This window comes from Protopterus annectens, chromosome 1.part1, assembly GCF_019279795.1.
Source record: "Protopterus annectens isolate FY-2018-M chromosome 1.part1, PAN1.0, whole genome shotgun sequence".
In the NCBI taxonomy this organism is placed as follows: domain Eukaryota; kingdom Metazoa; phylum Chordata; order Ceratodontiformes; family Protopteridae; genus Protopterus; species Protopterus annectens.
Window position 1 is genome coordinate 1,286,821,671 of NC_056726.1, and position 19,583 is coordinate 1,286,841,253.

Below are 19,583 nucleotides of genomic sequence, written 5' to 3' on the forward strand. Positions count from 1 at the left end.
CTACAGATATTGGTTATTCACAGCTGTCTGTGCACACACACCAACATGTACACCATTAATACTTCACACACACACATTGGATAGGAATACTCACACATATCTAAAGCCAACATAATATAATATGTCAAACATACACACAAACAGACGTGGGGAAGAGAAAGACAGACAGAGACAGAGACAGAGAGAATCCCATTATGAGGCCTGTCCCACCCTCTACACATCCCAGTGGCTTATCTCATATGATGTGTTGATGTCATTCACTGTAGAAATATCTTTGGTCAGCCCTCAGCCCTATAGTCTCAGTGGTGCTTGTGATAACTGTGTATCACTGCAGTACAAATAGGTATCCATGTAGCAGTTGTAATCTCAGTCCTGTCAAATGTAAAGTTGTGTGTGAGTGTGTATGTGTGTGTGTTTCTAGATTCATGTGGTTGAGGCCATTCACACTCACTAAACTTACCTTACTCCTCCTTCAGCACTGCTGCTGATGTCACTCACCTTCAAAGATACCTTTGGACAGCTCTCCAGCATATAAGCTCTGTGGCACTTGTGATAACTGTGTAATACTATAGTGTCACAAACTAGATAGGTAGGAGTTCCAATCTTGACCCTGGCAACTGTGTAAATGTCAGTGTTTGTGTGAGAGAGTGTGTGTATCCTTGTAGAGACATGATTTTGTGGTCATTCATACTTATAACACTTTCCTTACCTCTCCTTTAGCATTGCTGCTGATGTCACTCACCTTCAAAGATACCTTTGCACAGTTCTTCAACATGTGAGCTCCATGGTGCGTGTAATAATTGTGTAATACTACAGCAATAGGTAGGAGTTCTAATCCTGGCTGGGGAAACTGTGAAAATGTGAGTCTTTGTGAGAGAGTGTATGTGTCTTTGTAGAGAACTGATTTTGTGGTCATTTACACTTACTACACTTCCTTTACCCCTCCTTAAGCAATGCTGTTGATGTCTCACCTTAGAGGTATGTTTGAACAATGTTCTACCTATACTCTCTGTGGCATGTGTGATAAATGCGGAATAATTTAGTAGCAATAACTACATAGGTAGGGGTTTGAATCTCATTCCTGGCAAGCGTTTGTGTATGTACATATGTCTACATATATATGTCCATACCTCAAAGATTTTGGCACCATTTGCACCCAGTACACATCTCAGTGCCTGACTTTAGCAGTCCTGCAGATTTCATTCATCTTAGAAGTACTTGCTGGCAACCCTAAACCATGTAAGGTCAGTGGTGCATGTGGTAAATGTGTAACATAATGGTCTGAAAAGATAGTTAGATAGAGGTTTAAGCTTCACTCCTGGCAAATGTGAATGTGTAATTGTAGGGTAAAATATTTTGTGGAATCTCTCACCCAATACATCACCCAATGCCAATATTTACAAGGCCTGGTGATGTTCCTCAGTTTATAAGTACCTTGGGACAACATCCATCCTATAAGCTCTGTGGTGCATGCAATAAATGTGTAACACTGTAGTAGCAATACAAAGCTAGGTAGGGGTTCAAAACTCAGTACTGGCAAGTGTGTGTGTGTGTGTGTGTGTGTGTGTGTGTGTGTGTGTGTGTGTGTGTGTGTGTGTGTGTGTGTGTGTGTGTGTGACTATGTGACAGTATGGATTAGTGAACAATATAGGCCAACCTTCTAATACTCAGAGACCACTCTCCAGCCACCAATCATACACAAACACACTTGGCTAGGCAACAACCACTATATCAGTAGTTCCCCTGCATATTGCCTCACAGATAGTGGTGTGATTGCTGACCACAACAGTGCCACTGACGTCAGAGAGTACTTTGATGTGTTACATCTCCTGACTATGTGTTATCCATCAAATAAAAGGACATGGCACCCTGCTCCATCTCCTCAGTAGCCAAATCAATCTGTACAGTGGACATTTTGCCATGTTCCCTACTGGACATCTGCAACAACTGTAGAGTCTGCAAACATACCCCACAAAGGGAATACCATGCCTTATACACATGCCCTGTATGGACAGACGCCAATAACTCCAATGAATACCTGTATCATAATGTCAATGTAGGTGCAATCACTACCTCAGTTACATAGCCAGGTCTCACCAAACAAGGTCAGGAATGCTACATCTGAAGATACCAATTTGGCCACACAACATGACCCAGAGACCTCAAGCACACTTGCACACTTCAAAGAACACGCATGTGGGACATGTGCACAACCCAGACACTGTCCATGTTATGAAGCAGTGCACATCACTGGCCACTCACAATAGAAATTTGGATACGTGGATGGGGAATACAGTACCCAACCCTGGGGACCACTCCAGTGACTATACTCCTGAGCCACACTGGGAACTATTTGCATGTGGCCTGATGCCAGGGTATTCCCTTGGGCTAGCCTTGTAGAGTCTTCAGGCCCATTTACCTACTACACACTTATGAAGCAGTGAACCTATGGATCTCAGTAGTGGCAAGTGTTGTAAATCAACATATACCTATGTACAACCCTCAGCCCTATAATCTGTGAGGCATATGCAATCACTGTGTTACAGACTGGGGATTAATGTGCACATACTGTACCCTGCCTAGGACATGGTGGATGTGTTACTACACTGCCATACGCCATGGCCTTGCTGCAGGTGCAGGAACACATCCTGGTGACACACAGTCACCTTGAATGGAAATGGGATACAGCATGTGAGAACACATTCACTCAGCACTTCACTTGGGAGGGAGGGGTAAAGCGGGCACTGAATGTGTTGCCAAGACTGTGGCCAATATCTGTTGGCTCAGGATAGGTATTAGCATTGTGCAGTAACTTGCAGCACTTGTGTTTAATGCTGTAGAGGTTGTTGATGTAACTATCAAAGGCTGTTGTGACTTTTGTTAGTGTCTGCTGTCATAGATGCCTGTCGGGGATTCCATGAGGGATCCAAAGTTGTATTTGAAGCTAATAAGGGAGTTCAACAGTCATGGAACACCACCTCTCCCTGCAACAGTGTCATCATTCTGATGTACACTTTAGTAATGGTAGGGGACCATCATATTGTCTCCCAGTGTTTGGAGGACAGTGTCTGGGTTCTGTTGGCTCTGGCTAGTTGCATTCATGTACCTGTTTGGACAGTGCTTGTGTGTATGATTACACAGTCATGCAGCTATCCCCCCTTTCCATGGGTGCTGTGAAGACATCCACCCCTGTTTTCATGGCTGGAAAGTTAGCTTTGGAGAGGTTTTGCCAGGTGGTTATCTTTGTAGGGGGTGTGGCTGACATGTTGAGTTCCATGTTGATTACTACCTGTGTGAATCTCATCATGCAGGGATTGCCATCTGTGGATGAGCAACAGTCCCATATTTAAGTGGTCAACACAGGTCAAGGACATTGCATCCTCTACTAAGGGTCAGTATGAGCTGGTCTAGGTCAATGGAAATGATGAATCTCAGAAGTGTTGGGCCACTGCACTGGTGCTTGGCTACATTCCTCACGTGATGGAGGGGTAGCTGAAGACTCATACTATGTCAGTGTTGCACTGGACCATCATAGATGGCAGGGTGTTGAGGAATGTGCATTGATAATCTATGGACATAAATGTGGGCCCATAACAGGCTATGGTCTGGATTGCACTATTACCCGAAGGCAGTTGTACCAGAAACATCTCCAATGCATGATGATGTGATACTAGTCTGGAGGTGTTCCCATCCATAATGAGTATGGAGACAACACCACCTGTGGTGGTGTGGTCCATGCTTGTAGGCTAACAGCTGTGGAATCTGTCATAGCCTGATACTGCAGGTCTGCTGTCTGCTGCTGTGAACCACCTCCCTATTACAGCAGACATGTGTCCTCCACTCCAACGATTGCTATAAGTGACTTCATCCTGACAGTTACATGTCTTCTGTTGAGCAGCATGACCCTTAAACTGCATACCTGTGTAGCTGTTATGGTGTTAATAATATTAGGAACACTGCCTAATAAGGCACCATATAGGTGGCAAGACACTTAGCCAGTACCTGGCAACCCAGCGGTGACAGGTGTAGGACATCTGTGTTAAGTCATTGGGTTCTGTCAATCATGTCATCCCAAGCAGAGAGGTTCTGGATCCCCTGAGAATGACACATAACACATAAGCCAATGTTGCAGTCAATCATCTATTGATAGTACGCAGCATCATTCTGGGTAACAGCGGTACACTGCCCAGGGCTACTGTCACACCTGCATGGATTGTATAATTAGATACTTCAACCAAGTCTCCTGTCATGTAGTCCAGGGAGGTGTGTCCCAAGTCATTCACACCCACATGGATATGGGGTGATACTCGTAGTTGTTGTGGAGTGACATGACTGGCTGTGTCATGTGTTAGATTCTGGCATGTGATAGATATTTGGCTGTTACCTGCTCCATATTCAACTTAGTGAGTGGGATGTGTGTGCCTCAGTATTGAGTTACCCATGATCAGTTTATTGTGCAAGGTGGTTAGCCTTAGGAGCTTAGGTTGGGGGGCACACTGTGTAGGTTAAATATGTGTCCCTTGGCATGTGCCATATTGTGGTGTCTGAGTGGGTACCTTGCTGGTCTATGCTGTTTGGGTAAGTGTCCACTGAGTGCCTCTGGGAAGCGGTGTGTGTGGCTTTTCACTGTATGTCATGGCTGTCAAAGTGGGTGTCATGGTGAGCTACATGTTCCACATGGTGTGGTGCAGGTGTTGATCTTATCCTCTTGACCTGCTAGTCCAGTCTTTGCTGGAGAGTGCATATATCCACATTGGGTGATATATGGGTAACCCTCACAGGTCTGAGTGTTTGAAGTTTAGAGGGGAGGGTTGTCTATGTACATGAGGCAGTTGCATCAGTGCCCCAGAACGGACAAGTGCACCAGACTGATGGTTGAAAGCACAGATAACTGCCCTTCAAACAAGCCAGGAAGGGTGGACATAAGTAATATGTACTGAGGCTACATCTGTGATGAACAAGTACTGCTGATGCCTCCCAGGTGTGCCACACTTCTTGATACTATAACCTGGTAAAGTGCCAAGCCATAATGCTAGTTGAAGTGCAAGACAGAAAAAACTACAATATTGTATGGGTAGAACAGAAGGAAGACTGTCTTCCACCTGTAGTACTTTACCACAGCTGTGCAGTTATCAGCAGCTTTTGCCATATAAAAGTTCAATAAGCTCTGTAGTGCATGCAGTAACTGTGCAACAGTATACTAGGAATACCTAGATAGGCAGGAGTTCTAATCTCAATACTGGTAAGTGTGTGTGTGTGTGTGTGTGTGTGTGTGTGTGTGTGTGTGTGTGTGTGTGTGTGTGTGTGTGTGTGTGTGTGTGTGTGTGTGTGTGTGTGTGCATGTATGTGTGTGTGAATCATGTTCTGATTGGCTCATACCATTTTTAGGTTCATAGGCGTGTGCTAGACTAATGGCCCTGGAGCCTTTAAAAACCTAGCCCATAGGATTACCCTGACATCATGCCATCCAGCCTTAGTTCCCAGTTGCTCTGTCAAGTAGAGCTGCTGGAGTGATCCCTGGGGTGAGTTTTCTATTTCCCATCCACTCATCAAGGTTTCTCTTGAAGAGGGCCAGTGAGGTGCTCTGATTGACATGTATGGAAAGTGTATTCCATAGCAAGGGCAGTTTCTGGGTTATGAACCTGTTCCTCCAGCATGTTTTGTTGATTGTGGTAATGAGGTTGAGGTCACTAGAGCATGTGGTGTGGAGGGATTGGGATTTCTTCAGATGTAGCATTTCTAACAGAGCTGGATCAGACATGACTTTGTATGTCAAGCAGAGATCACCTCTAAGCAGGTGATATGAGACAGAGAATAGTTGGACTTTTTTGAGTCTGTCTATATAGGACAAGTGTTTAAGGCCCAGGATCCTCTTTGTCAGGTACTTTTGCGGCCACTCCAGTTGTTGCAGATGTCTAGTGAGGTACATGCCAAATGGGGCATTGTACTCGATGATTGGCCTTATGAGGGAAGAGTAGAGGGAGACAATAAACTCTTTCTTCCTGGATGCAAAACCCTTAGTAATGAGATGTGCCACATAGAAGGACTTTAGGACCACAGTGGCAATGTGGTGGTGAAAAGAGGTTGCTGCCAACCTGTGTTCCCAGATCTCTTATAATGCCTTCTGTGTTCGGTGGACTACCATTGATGTGATAATTCATGGGAACTAGGCTTTTCCCCAAAGGGGATGATGACACATTTCTTGGCATTGAGCTTAAGGCCATGGTTCTGACACCAGTCATTGGTCTCAGTGAGGCCTTTCTGTAGGATGTCAACATCACTTGGGGAGTTAAGAATAGCTCCCAACTTGCAATCATCTGTCAACTTTGTCAGCCAGAGTCCCTTTGTGTTGGCCTGGACTTCAGAGAAGTAGATACCAAACAGGAGAGACCCCAGGACTGAATCCTGTGGGACTCCACTCGTGTCTGGTAGCAGTCTGACTGACAGCTCCTTTCACACTGCGGGTTCTATCTGCAAGCCAGTTTCTATCCCACCTAGGTCTTTACTATCTGCTGCAATTCTATTTTCATAGCTAGCTTTAGAGGATTTGATGAGGGATCTCAACTGTTTGTTGAGGCTGATAAGGGAGTTTTTCCAGTCTTGGGACTTCACCTTATTCCGCATCAGTTTCCTCCTTCTGTTGTAGAGTTTGTTTATGGCAGGGGACCACCAGGTTGGCTTCCTTTTTTTGGAGGAGAGCATCTTGGTTCTATTGGGTATGGCGAGATCCATCCATTTGTGTATGTGTTTGTACAGTGCATTGGTGTATGATTTGGTGGTCATGCAACTAGTCTCCATTTGCATGGGTGCCGTGAAGTTAGCCACCTCTGTTTTTTAGGAGTCCAAAGTTAGCTTTGGAGAAGTTTTTCATGGTGGTTTCTTTTGCGAGGCGGGTTTGTATTTCCAGGGTGATTAGTTTGTGGTCTGATCTAACCAGAGAGGAGTTAACTGTTGGTGTAGAACAATGGTCACCCATGTTAGTAATGACCAGGTCAAGGATGTTGCTACCTCTAGCTGGAGTAAGAATGAGCTGGTCCAGGGAATTTGAATTAATGAATTCCAGGAAACATTGGGCAAGTGTATTGGTACATGAGTAGTTTTCCCAGTTAGTGGCGGGTAGTTGAAGTCACCCAGATTAAGAGTGTTAGGTTGGACTCTAATATTCTCCAATGTGCTAAGGAACGTGGAGTGTGAGTCTTGGGACATTGTTGTGGACCTGTAGCAGGCTATGACTGAATTTCTGTCTTACCCAATGTTAGCTGCACCTGGAGTATCTCTGATGCGTTATGTTGGGCTACCATTCTGATGGTGTGTGCATCCATTATGAATATGGAAACACCACCACCTTTGGAGCTTTGGTCTAAGTTCTGAGGCCGAAAGGTGTGGAATGAGTTATAGCCTGGTAGTGCATGGTTGCTTTGTGCTGCTTTGAACCAGGTCTCTGTTACAGCTCAAATGTCGATGTTGGCCATTTTAAGGAGTGCTTCAAGCCAGTGCATTTTGAGATTTAACACGAAAGCAAACCAGTATCATGAAAGGTCCCGTTTATTAAAACTGGTAGAAAACAAACAAATGAATAAAAATACTAAGAGCTTTCACCCTTAACCATTCTGGGCATCATCAGAGTATAATATCATTAAAAACACACATCCTTATATATACTAAGAACACAACGCCCTAATATTAAAACCAATGAATGACTTCAGCCAATCTTATATGTTAATAACAATTGCCATACCTAAATTGAGATGAAGTAGCTGTGTAAAATAACTCATACAAACTTATAACAACAACTACCATAAAATATATTAATCATTCTCTTTAAACAATGCATGTTATTTGACTGATGTTATGTACATACAATTATAATTATATATATATATATCAATAAATACAATGTTTAAAAAAATCTAATACCTATGTATTAAAAACTTATATAATATACACTATTGACTTGTTTGAAATTTGGAATATAACTGCCTATACTGAAACTTAAATGTATGTTAAAAAAACTTTTATAGTGTCCAATTAATTATATACAGTATGATTTGTGTTTTAATATACTTGAAATGGGAATGTAATCATTTATTCCAGGTGAATTGGTGGCATCCAATCTCAATTGCCATAAACATTCCTTTGCTTTCAATAGATTTTTATCATCACCTCCCTTAGTATTATTGGGAATTCTGTCAATCACAAAAAATATAAATCTTTTAAAATTATTACATTTCTGGCTGTGAAGATATAATGAACTCATTGTTTTTTTTATTTTTAATGTCCCTTATATGTTCTAAAATTCATAACCTAAGTTTTCAGATGGTCTTCCCTACATAAAAAGTGGGACAGCTTGTGCATGTCGCAATATAGACCACCATCTTGGTATTGCAATTGCAATAACCAGGGCATCTAATGATTCTCCTGTAGTTCTGTACTGCTACATAGGGTCCATCATTTATAAACTTACAGTTACTGCATAGACCACATTTGCTCATTTTGGACATTTTGTGTATGTTAATATTAGTATCCGTCTCCACTAGTTGTTTCAAATTCATGCCCCTACTACATGTTATCTTGGGGTAACAACCAATAATATCTGTGAGTTTAGTTTTACTCCTAAAAACACTGAGCCATGTTTCATGTACTATATTTACAATTTCTGATGCTGTTTCATTAAATGGAAGTATCAAAGCATCTTTTTTCTTTCTCTTTTCATTCTTTGATGTTTCAGTATCCATTCCATATATGAGGATTGGCTTATACATAATATTTCTTTTTGACATCACCTCATTCCTTATATTACTCAGTATATCCTAGGGATATCCTCTGTCACAGAACATATTGATAAGTTTCCGCATTTCCTCTTGAAATACTCTATCATCACTCACTAATCTAGATAATCTAACCATCTGCCCTTTCACTAAGTTCTTTTTTTGGAAATGGGGACGGCAGCTCTCATAATGTAGGAATGAGTTTGAGTAAGTCTTCTTACGAAATATGTTGGACTCAAGTCTATCCTCTTCCTTATAAAATAGTAAATCAAGATAGTCACATCTTATGTCGTAAATCCTACTTGTAAATTTTAAAAAGGTGGTGGTTGTGCCCAAAAAACTCAACAAATTCCTGGATTTCTTCTTTGTTACCCTTCCAAAAAATGAGTATATTGTCCAGGTAGTGTAAATAAAGTGCTATTCTGGATGAGTACACAGAAGTAAAAATGAACTGTATTTCCCAATATGCTAAAACTAGATTAGCATATATGGGTGCACATCTGGCACCCATAGCTACTCCTGTACTCTGCAATAGTCACCTTAGAATAAAATGTAGTTGTTAAATAATACCATTTCTGTAACTCCCACCATCAATTTAAACTTTACAGTATGCATGTTCCCAAATTTAGGTAAACAGGCTTCAAACATTTCTAATCCCAAAGCACGTGGTATGACTGAAAATAAGTTAATTACGTCTATTGTGACGATGATTGTGTTGGTGTAAATATCGGTTTTATGTTGCCTAACAACATCTAGGCAGTGCCAGGAATCTTTTAGAATGTGGGGTAACTGACTCAGAATATTTTTGCAATGAAAATCCACATATGAGGCCATAGCTTCTGTTTTGGAACATTTAGCTGAAACTATTGGTCTGAAAAGTGGATCGTTCACATCTTTGTGGATTTTCGGAATACCAAAGATGGCTGGTGTAGTGGGTAACTCAACCATGAAATAATCATATTCATCTTTGGTCAATAAACCCTCCATCAAAAATTCATGCAACTGCCAATCCCAGTTTAGTATAGGCCCTATAGACCTCAAACTTAGAAACCTTCTCATATGTATCATTGTCACTTAACATAAAGGTAATTTTACTTGAATAGTCCATGTTGGACATAATCACTACCCCACCACCTTTGTCAGGTTTCATAACCCTGTATTTGTCTGTAGAAATTAATTCATTCAAACAAAATCTTTCACCTGTGGTCAAGTTTGAGATTTAGACTTGCAGCGTTGAGCAGCATGACCCTCAGATTGCATTTGTTTGTAGCTGTTATGGTGGTCATTTGGTGTTTGGAACACTGCCTAAAAAAGGCACTATAGGGGTGGCAAGAGACTTGGCCAGTATCGGGAACTCCAGGGGTGACAGATGCAGGACATTGTTGGCAAAGCATCGAGGTCTGTTAATCATGTCATCCCAGGCAGACAGATACTGGATCCCCTTAGAATGACACCAGAAACTTAGCCAATTGTTGAAATCGATCATTTTTTGCTTGCACTGTGGTATCATTCTAGGTGATGGTAGGATGCTGCACAGGGCTAGGGTCATACCCACCTGGGCTACATAATCCGAGAGCTCCTCCATGCCTCTTTTCATGTAGTCCAGGGAGGTACATCTCAGGTCATTCAGACCCACATGTACGACAGAGTCATATTTGTACCTGTTGTTGAGGGACCTAAGTGAGTGCATCATGTGGTGGATCCTGACACCTGACAGGCAGCTGACTGTTACTTTCTCCTTATTCAACCTAGTGAGTGGGACATCAGTATGCCTCACTATCGAGTCACCTATGACTAGTGTGTTGGGCATGCTGTTCTGCCTTAGGGGCATTGGTTGAGTGGCACACTGTTTAGGGGAGTTATATGTCTCGTGATTAGTGTTGTGTTGTGGTGATCAAGTGCATTTCTGCCTTGGAGGTCCTGCTGTTTGGGTAGATTTTTTTTGAGAGCCTCAGCAAAGGTGGATGTGTGGTTTGTGTTTTTATGTAAAGGCAGTGCTGGTGTGTGTTCTGGAGGGCTATGTGTTCCATGTGGTGTGGTGCAAGTGTTGACCAGCTATTCTATTCTTGGCTGGAGAGTGCGTGGCTTCCAATTTGGATATATAAGTGCATCTCTCGCAAGTCTGATTGTCTGGAGCTAGGAGGAGAGGGTTGTCGGTGTATATCAGGCAGTTGCTACATTGCCTCAGGATGCCAAATTTCACCAGGTTAATGGGAGAAAGCACAGGGAACTGACCTTTCAACATGCCTGGATGGGTGGGTATTATTAGTAAGTACTGGAGTTTTTCCTTGTAGAATATTTAGTGCTGGTAGCACTTTTGTGTGCTACAATAATTGCCACAAGAAGTCTGGTAAAGTGCTAGACTGATAAGCTAGTAAAAGAGCAGGAGAGGAGAGAACTAGCAGGTCTAAGGGAAAAATTGAAGAGCAGACTTTGGCACCACTCAGAAGCCACAAACAGTCCTGGATACAGCAAATCTGTATCTGGACTAGATTAGTTACAGGAAAGGCAGGGAAAAAAGCACAAATGCAGGCTTTTAAACCAGACAGATGAAAGAGATGGGAAAACTGTACAAACGGACAATAAACTACAATTTCTGGGCCAGCAACCACTCTTCTTGTGGTAGATATGCTACCTAGTGCTTACCACTCTCACTGACAAGCTAGAAGGCTAACCTCTGACACAGAAAGGCTTGGGGGCTTAGAAGCTTACAAACAGTCCTGGATACAGCAAATCTGTATCTGGACTAGACTAGTTACAGGAAAGGTGGGAAACAAGTGCAAATGCAGGCTTTTAAACCAGAAATTGAAAGAGATGGAAAAAACTGCTCAAACAGCCAATAAACTTCACTTTCTGGGCCAGTAACCACTCCTCTTGTGGTAGATAGGCTACCTAGTGCTTACCACTCCAACTGATAAGCTAGAAGGCTTCCCTCCAACATGTTCAGGCTTGGGGGGCACAGAAGCTTACACACAGTCCTGGATACAGCAAATCTGTATCTGGACTAGACTAGTTACAGGAAAGGTGGGAAACATGTGCAAATGCAGGCTTTTGGACCAGGAAGCTGAAAGAGATGGAAAAACTGCCCAGATAGCCAACAAACTGCAATTTCTGGACCAGAAACCACTCTTCTTGTGGTAGATAGGCTACCTAGTGCTTACCACTCCCACGGACAAGCTAGAAGGCTTCCCTCTGACACAGAAAGGCTTGGGGGGGCTCAAAAGCTTACAAACAGTCCTGGATACAGCAAATATGTATCTGGACTAGACTAGTTACAGTTAAGATGGGAAACAATCATAAATGTAGCCTTTTAAACCAGAAGTTCAAAGAGATGGAAAAAATGCCCAATGGCCAATAAACTACTATTTGTGAGACACAGATTCTGGGCTTGACCTGTGAACTACCCTTTACACTTCCCTTCACTCCAATTTAGTAGACCTGTTAATGTCATCCACCTTAGAAGTACCTTTGGAAAAGGTGGAAATACATAAGCTCTGTGGCACGTCTGATAACTGCGTAACACTATAGTAGAAATACCTAGATATTCAGGAGTTCTAATACCAATATTGGTAAGTGTGTCTGTGTGTGCATGTATGTATGTGTGTGTGAACCATATACTGTCTGGTTCATACCATTTTTGACCTATGTGGGGGCACAGAAGCTTACATACAGTCCTGGATACAGCAAATCTGTATCTGGACTAGACTACACTTCCCTTCACTCCAATTTAGTAAACCTGTTGATGTCATCCACCTTAGAAGTACATCTGCAAGAGGTGGAAATGTGTAAGCTCTGTGGTGCATCTGATAACTGTGTATCACTATAGTAAGAATACCTTGATAAGCGAGAGTTCTAATCCCAATACTGGCAAATGTGTGAGTCATGTACTGTCTGCTTCATACCATTTTTGACCTGTGTACTACCCTTTACACTTCCCTTCACTCCAATTTAGTAGACCAGTTGATGTCATCCACCTTAGAAGTACCTTTGGAAGAGGTTGACCTGTATAACTTCTGTGGCGCATCTCATAACTGCAGAGCACTATATTAGGAATACCTAGATAGGCAGGAGTTCTAATCCTAATGCTGGAAACTGTGTGTTTGAGGATCAAATCTTGTGCGGCTTATACCATTTTGATGTGTATACCACACATGGCTGGTGACCACCTCCTGCTGCCATTACTTTATATAGTGTGGTAACAGCATCTACCTCACATGCAGCAGGTTAAACCATTGTACAGTCTTCTGTACAGCTGTGTCTGGAATATCCATATGTTTGAAAGTTATACACAGTCGGATGTGGTTTGTGTGCCTTAACAATGCCCATGTATGTGATATTATAACCAAATAGGCCACAGTTAGTGTACTGACACATATGGCAGCATAAGGTATCATAACTGACTGAAACATCATGCTGATAGGACATCTGCTGCCCTCACAGCTGGCCAGCCTTGTAGGTGCAATACATAAGTCCAGATGCTTGGTTTTACAAGTGAACTGTACCTGTTATGGCTCACATTAAAGGCTGGGAGAGGTGTGAACTGTCATACTGTGGTCCTAATTAGTATGTTGCAGGAACATCTTGCATCTTAAGAGGGGTGTGTACACAATTTATATCCACTGTATACCAGTAATGTGTCACGCATGACCCTACCTTAGGCCGTTTGTCCAGCACAATTTGCTGGCCTCTGTCCAGATGTCTTGGCAATGACAAGTTGTGGGGTATGCTACAGGAATGTTGAATTCACGTCAGAGAGGCCCCAGTGGTGACCACTGTGATGCAATACAGTTAACCCCAGCACAAGTGAACATGCACAACAAGCAATATAGCTATTACATAAAGCAATATAGCTATTACTGATGGTTGCGTGCATGGTAAAATGCATGTGCTTTACATCCGTGGGGTATTGCCAGGCAACAACAGAACAATGTCATACTCACCAGTTTCAGGCTGCTGTCCCATATGCAGGCCAGAGGGTCCTAGGTAGTTGTGAGATGGAGTTATTGTCAGCAGACACACATGTGGCCTTGCTACAGGATGGATGCAGCATGTCTGCACATCTACAGTACTAACAGCAATAATAAACAATGTCATGTCCTCACCATATATGTGCACCTCTCTGCATTAGAAAACCCTATTCACAACTGCAGTCGGACCTGACACTTGCATGTAGATACAATACTGTTACATGTATGTCTGAAACATTTGAGTACTAATCCCCACTAAGACCTTACCTGCATGCTCCTCACCCACTGTGTGTGTGTAGCTCACCTCCACAATGCTTCCCTCAGTGTCATGGCTTGTGCATTCGGTGTGTGGCCCAAGTGTGGTGAGGAGCTCCTCGGTGGTAATCAGTGGGGGCTGGATGGCTGGGCCCCCTCCTGTGGCTAGCCAGTCCTTAGCTACTGCAGCAGCCTATTGATGGGTATGGCAGTTGAGGTCTGTGACCCGATGCTGCACATGGTCATAAGTTCTGCAGGCAGGACAGCATCATTTACCCTGTGGACCACACTATTCCACAGGGAAGTCCTCTCCCACACATCTTCTGCTCTCTGTCCAAATAACAGGGCATAATGTCCAATCACGTCTTGGGTAATGATGTCTGTTTCCCCAACAGAGAATACTGATAGGCAAGCACTCTGCATGTTACCTGGAAGACATAAACAGGAAAAAGGTCACAGGACCTCATACGGTTGTCAAAATGCACATCAACAGTGGATATTACTTGCAAATAATCCACACTACACCAAAACCCTCCAAGCTATTATGGTTATAGCAGCTTGCATTACACGCCTGTCCCTGAGCTATCTTATTCCCCCCCATGTTAGACACTTGATTGCATAATTCTCTATCCTCCATACATTTCTGTGTAGAGGATTGACAGTGGGTGTCTGACTGTGATGGGCGATGGTGCTTTGAGCTCATGCCTGAGTTCATGTAGGAGGCAGATACTGATGTTTTATGCCTCATGGAGATATGTTGTTGCCAACAGTAGGCAATATGTACATGCTCACCATTGCTGTGGGGAGGAGTGTGGTTGATGTGCATATCGCCCTGTAGAAATGGGGTGGACAGGGTGGTGATGTTCCCACCTAACCTGTGTGATGCAGGTTGTCTATATCCACGGCATGGGTGTATGAGGTGTTCTTTACCCCCAGTGCAGGGTGAATTGTGTTGTTTAATTTGAGACTTACAACATATGTGTAGACATGGTTGCAATTGTCCTTGGTGGTGTGGATATGTCCGATTCATAATCATAGTCAGCCTTACAGGAAGTCAACTGTGAACTTACATGCTTGCTCAGCTATAGGTGGACTTGCTTCCAAGTTGTTGCCTGCACCTGCGTGTCCCTGTACAGCCAATGTAGCAACCTATTATGTGGTTTGTGTATTGTTACTGTCCACCAAAGGTGATTACTCTACCTTGGTGGAGGCTGGATATACAGGTCAAGTACTGCTTTGTCTATATAGCTACAGTGGATATAAAGGGTACACACCCCTGATACACTGCCTGTTATTTGTGCAATTGGAACATGATACCACAATAACTCATTTCATAACAATTCCCACCTGTAGTGTGACCTATAGCCTGTACAATTCAATTGAAAACATAACAATCTGGTCTGTGAAAACATATGGAAATAATAATCAGTACAATAAGGCAGTTGAATGAGTGTGCACACCCTTAAACTGATATGTTGTGTATGCACCTCTTGAGATGGTTGCAGCATTCATCCATTTTGGTCTGGACTCTAACATCATGGCACATCTTCACTTAGCAATAGTTGGTTACCTTCCTAGAGACACCTTTGACTGTATTACAATGGCATTGTACAGGTTAGGGGTCACATAAAGATGAGAATCATTATGAAATGATCTTCTGTGGTCTGATTGTCAAACAGTACACATACCTGGCATTCTAACAGGGGTGTGTACACTTGTGATATCCACTGTATATAGGTGTGGATATAGCTGGTAGTGGTAGGCATGGACAGACGGTCATAACACAGGTGGACACTTCTCTGATTAATAGCTGAATATCATGCCTACTCTAGTACCCATATCAGTGTCAGGTCACTGCAACAACCAGTAGCTGTACACATTCATGTCTGTTGTATGCACTGACACTGATATTACACACATGTGCAACATGCGCAACCTATGTACCTGAATGCTTGAAACCCATGTGATTTAGTTTTGTGCCTTCCAGCTGAACATAAGTATACATACATGTGCTCAGGGGATACCTGGTATAGATTTCTGCTGTATGTTAGTATGGCACACCATATTTACAGTCTTGCCACTCAATCATACTTCTCAACCTGTTACAGCAGTATGTCTGGACAATGGCACACATAAATGGGTGTCAAAGGGGACATCAGTATTGATACTGTATTAATATAGCTGCACCATACATTAGTATGTCAGTTGCACAGTAGGGTTTGACATCACTGTGATAACCTGGAAGATGTCCAACAGTCATAAGTAGGCTATTATGTTACAATATCATTCCTCACAGACCTGCCAATGGTTTGGCTGACATAACACGGGTATATGTGTATGTGACTACAGATATCAGTCACGAATGTGCTTATTGTCCAGCAGAACACTGTACAGTTAATATTATTAATTCAATATATCACATGCAGTTCAACACACGTCTGCAACAGTATTTTACTATACACATACCCTCTATAGGTCTCTTAGCTTTACAAGGCAAACATGTCATACTCATAATCACAGGCAACATGGATATGGAATACATCCCATTAACTGGCCTAGCAGTGGCACAGTAACAACTGTTTGACAGACACCCCCTGCGGTTGTCATATATGAGCTGTCCTTTCGAAGGGTGATTCAGGCTCCTGAGCTGTGATCCCACCTCACAACCTCTCAGAGCATCACATCTGGAAAAAAACTAAAATGATGGGGCTATAAATAGGGGCAGGCTTTAAATATTCCTGTTACAAACATAGGAAGTTCATAGAATGATACATTTTGCATTATGGTGAATATCCTTTAGGATGTGGAGTCTTAAACACAAGTGTTTGTCATTACCTGATGACATCAATCCTCAGCTATTTGCCAGAAAAGTACAGATCTCAGGAGGAACAGACAAAAATACATGATGGTAAAATGTCAACATTCTGTGAGGATTTGTACAGTTGAGAGGTATGTTTGTGATATCTCCCACTGCAGAGAGGGCCAGATGTTATGGCCATAGCAGCTGTTTAGCAGGACATTAGTACAACATGTCTTGTTGGGACATATATTCCTCCAAACCATATTCCCTATTATTACAGATCAAGTACTACATTCAATTACTTGCTTACATGTTCCACTTACCTTTTTTCTTTCTTTTCTTTTCCACTTTATGTCTCATTTGTTATTTCCATCTCTCACTCTCTCTCTCTGTGCACTACAGGGATAGAGCTGGTTTGACCAGGTGGCACCATGGCTTTTGTAGGTGATGCTCATGACCAGGCGATGGCCTTTGCATCTATTGGTGTCGTCCATTTGCTAATTGCATGCAGAGCAGTTGTGCAGTTCTTCCAATAGCCAATGTCAGGGCAACACACTCCTATAAATGAGTATCCATGTGGGCATTGGCCCTTTCCCTTACTTGTGAGGAAGACATCCTGGAGTTTTGTGAGCTACTACCTCTTACAATAAGACTTGTGGAGACAATCCAACTAAATGGTGGTGAAGGTTCAAGACTTAGGGGCAGAATATGAGTATTGCTGTTATATGTTTGGTGTACTGTTAGTTTAACAGGGTTTGTCTTCACATGCTACTTCTGCATGGGTTTCAGTCAGACAAAGTTCAGTCTCTGCATAGCTGTCAACTGTAGGACTATCCACATAATGGACACAGGTTAGTCTGTTATGCATGGGCTGTTCCCCAGACAGGTGTTGTCTTTGACAAATCAGTAGCATACTCTGGTGATTGCATTATGTAGGTGGTAAAATCCATTTGTTGTTCTGACTTTTTATCCCTCAGAAAATTATGTTACAACAAACCCTGTAACACCAGCAATGGTGTCAGTGTATAACGGCAATATTTCATGTATGGCCGTGTGTTTGGGCTTCTGTCCACCAATTATGTCAGGCTTTGTCCAGATGACATACAGTAGTAGGTGGATAGGTATACTGGTCTGTCATTATTTAGTGCTGTAATTCCTGCTGAGGGGAATGGCTGAGAAACATATTGAAGTCTGTACGTTCAAGAGGTTGGTGTATAGAGAATGCTCTTAGATGGTCTTGTAGCATATTTTATGTAGGGGGCAGTAACACATGTTTTAAACCTAGGCTGTTAGAACATGTCAGATATATTACTGATAAGAAATATGTCAGTTGTATAGCTGTACATTTGAATAAATCTCACAATGGGGACAGTAGTGGGCGTCAAGGTACTGTTTCTGAAACATCTGTTCCTCAGTGTGATGAAACATTCACAAAAGGACAATTGTTATGTACAGACTCAATGTATTAATATTAACTGTGATACTTTATCCCATAGGGGGTAAATAACGAGTGTAATTGGAGGCTGTGTATTCAATTATGTAATTAGGTGTTAATTGTTTCTTGTGATTAAGGCATGTATTTCTGGTAATGTTTACACCTTAAAGGCTTTGGCCAAGACATCAGAGTATAATAAACAGGTGTGAATTACTGGCTGGTTGTATTTTTCTTTGCTATGTTCAGATTTTATTTATTTTGCTAAGATGTATGTCTGGCCATTTTGTATGGCCTATCATGCTTTTGTAGTAGTGTACTGTTCAGTTATTTATTTGGACTGTGGGTGGGGGGCAGGTGTGAGTGTCATGACTGCTTTTGTATCCAACTGTGAATGCTGCCCCAATTGTGGGTGGTCTATCAGCAGCATATGTTTATATGGGCATTTTGGGACATTTATGCATATATATATATATATATATATATATATATATATATATATATATATATATATTATATATATCTGTAGATGTATGTATGTTTGTATGTGATATATATATATATATATATATATATATATATATATATATATATATATATAAATATTGAAAACATCCTCAAGCAATACAGCTGAGGTGGTGGCTTATTGTTAAATTGCATTGGCTATGGTGTGTAGGGTCCTGGGCTCAAGACCTGCAAGGGCTGTTTAGTTTGCTGCTAGGCAGAGCAAGGACTGTTGGATACAGAGTAGTTAAAGTAGTTTTGAACAGCTTTGAGCATGTTTGCATGGGTTTGCGTAACGGTAAGCAGTGCTAACATATGTTTAAATGATTAGGTGCTTAAACTCTGTAGGCTTCTCTTACCAGTGCGCAAATCTGCTTAGCATTTACATTTAAGCAATACTGAAACCTTTTACGCACAGCTCAGGCCTGGTAACCAGTGATCACATTCCAGTCCAATAAAATAGCAGGGTAATGACATCTTTAATAAGTGCATTTAATTTCTTGTACATAACATGCTACTATGTGCTGTCCTTACAATAGCAAGGGGTGTGAGTTTACTGCATGGGACACATGGGTATACATGGCTAGTACCACAATCTTTTCTTTTTGGATTTGTTTCACACATTGGTAGTATCACAGGTTATATGCAGTCATACTTGCATGTTACACCAGCAACAGTGCACTGGTTGACAGAAATAGTTTAACACATATTGTATCATTATGTTAGTACTTTTAACAGTGCTTTTTCAAGTAAGAGTAGATTGCAGATTGTAGTACTGGAACCATACACCCCTGCATGCAAAGCTGGACTCTGAGTGCTGAGTATGTTGTTCTTTGTGTTTGAGCTGTATGTTTATG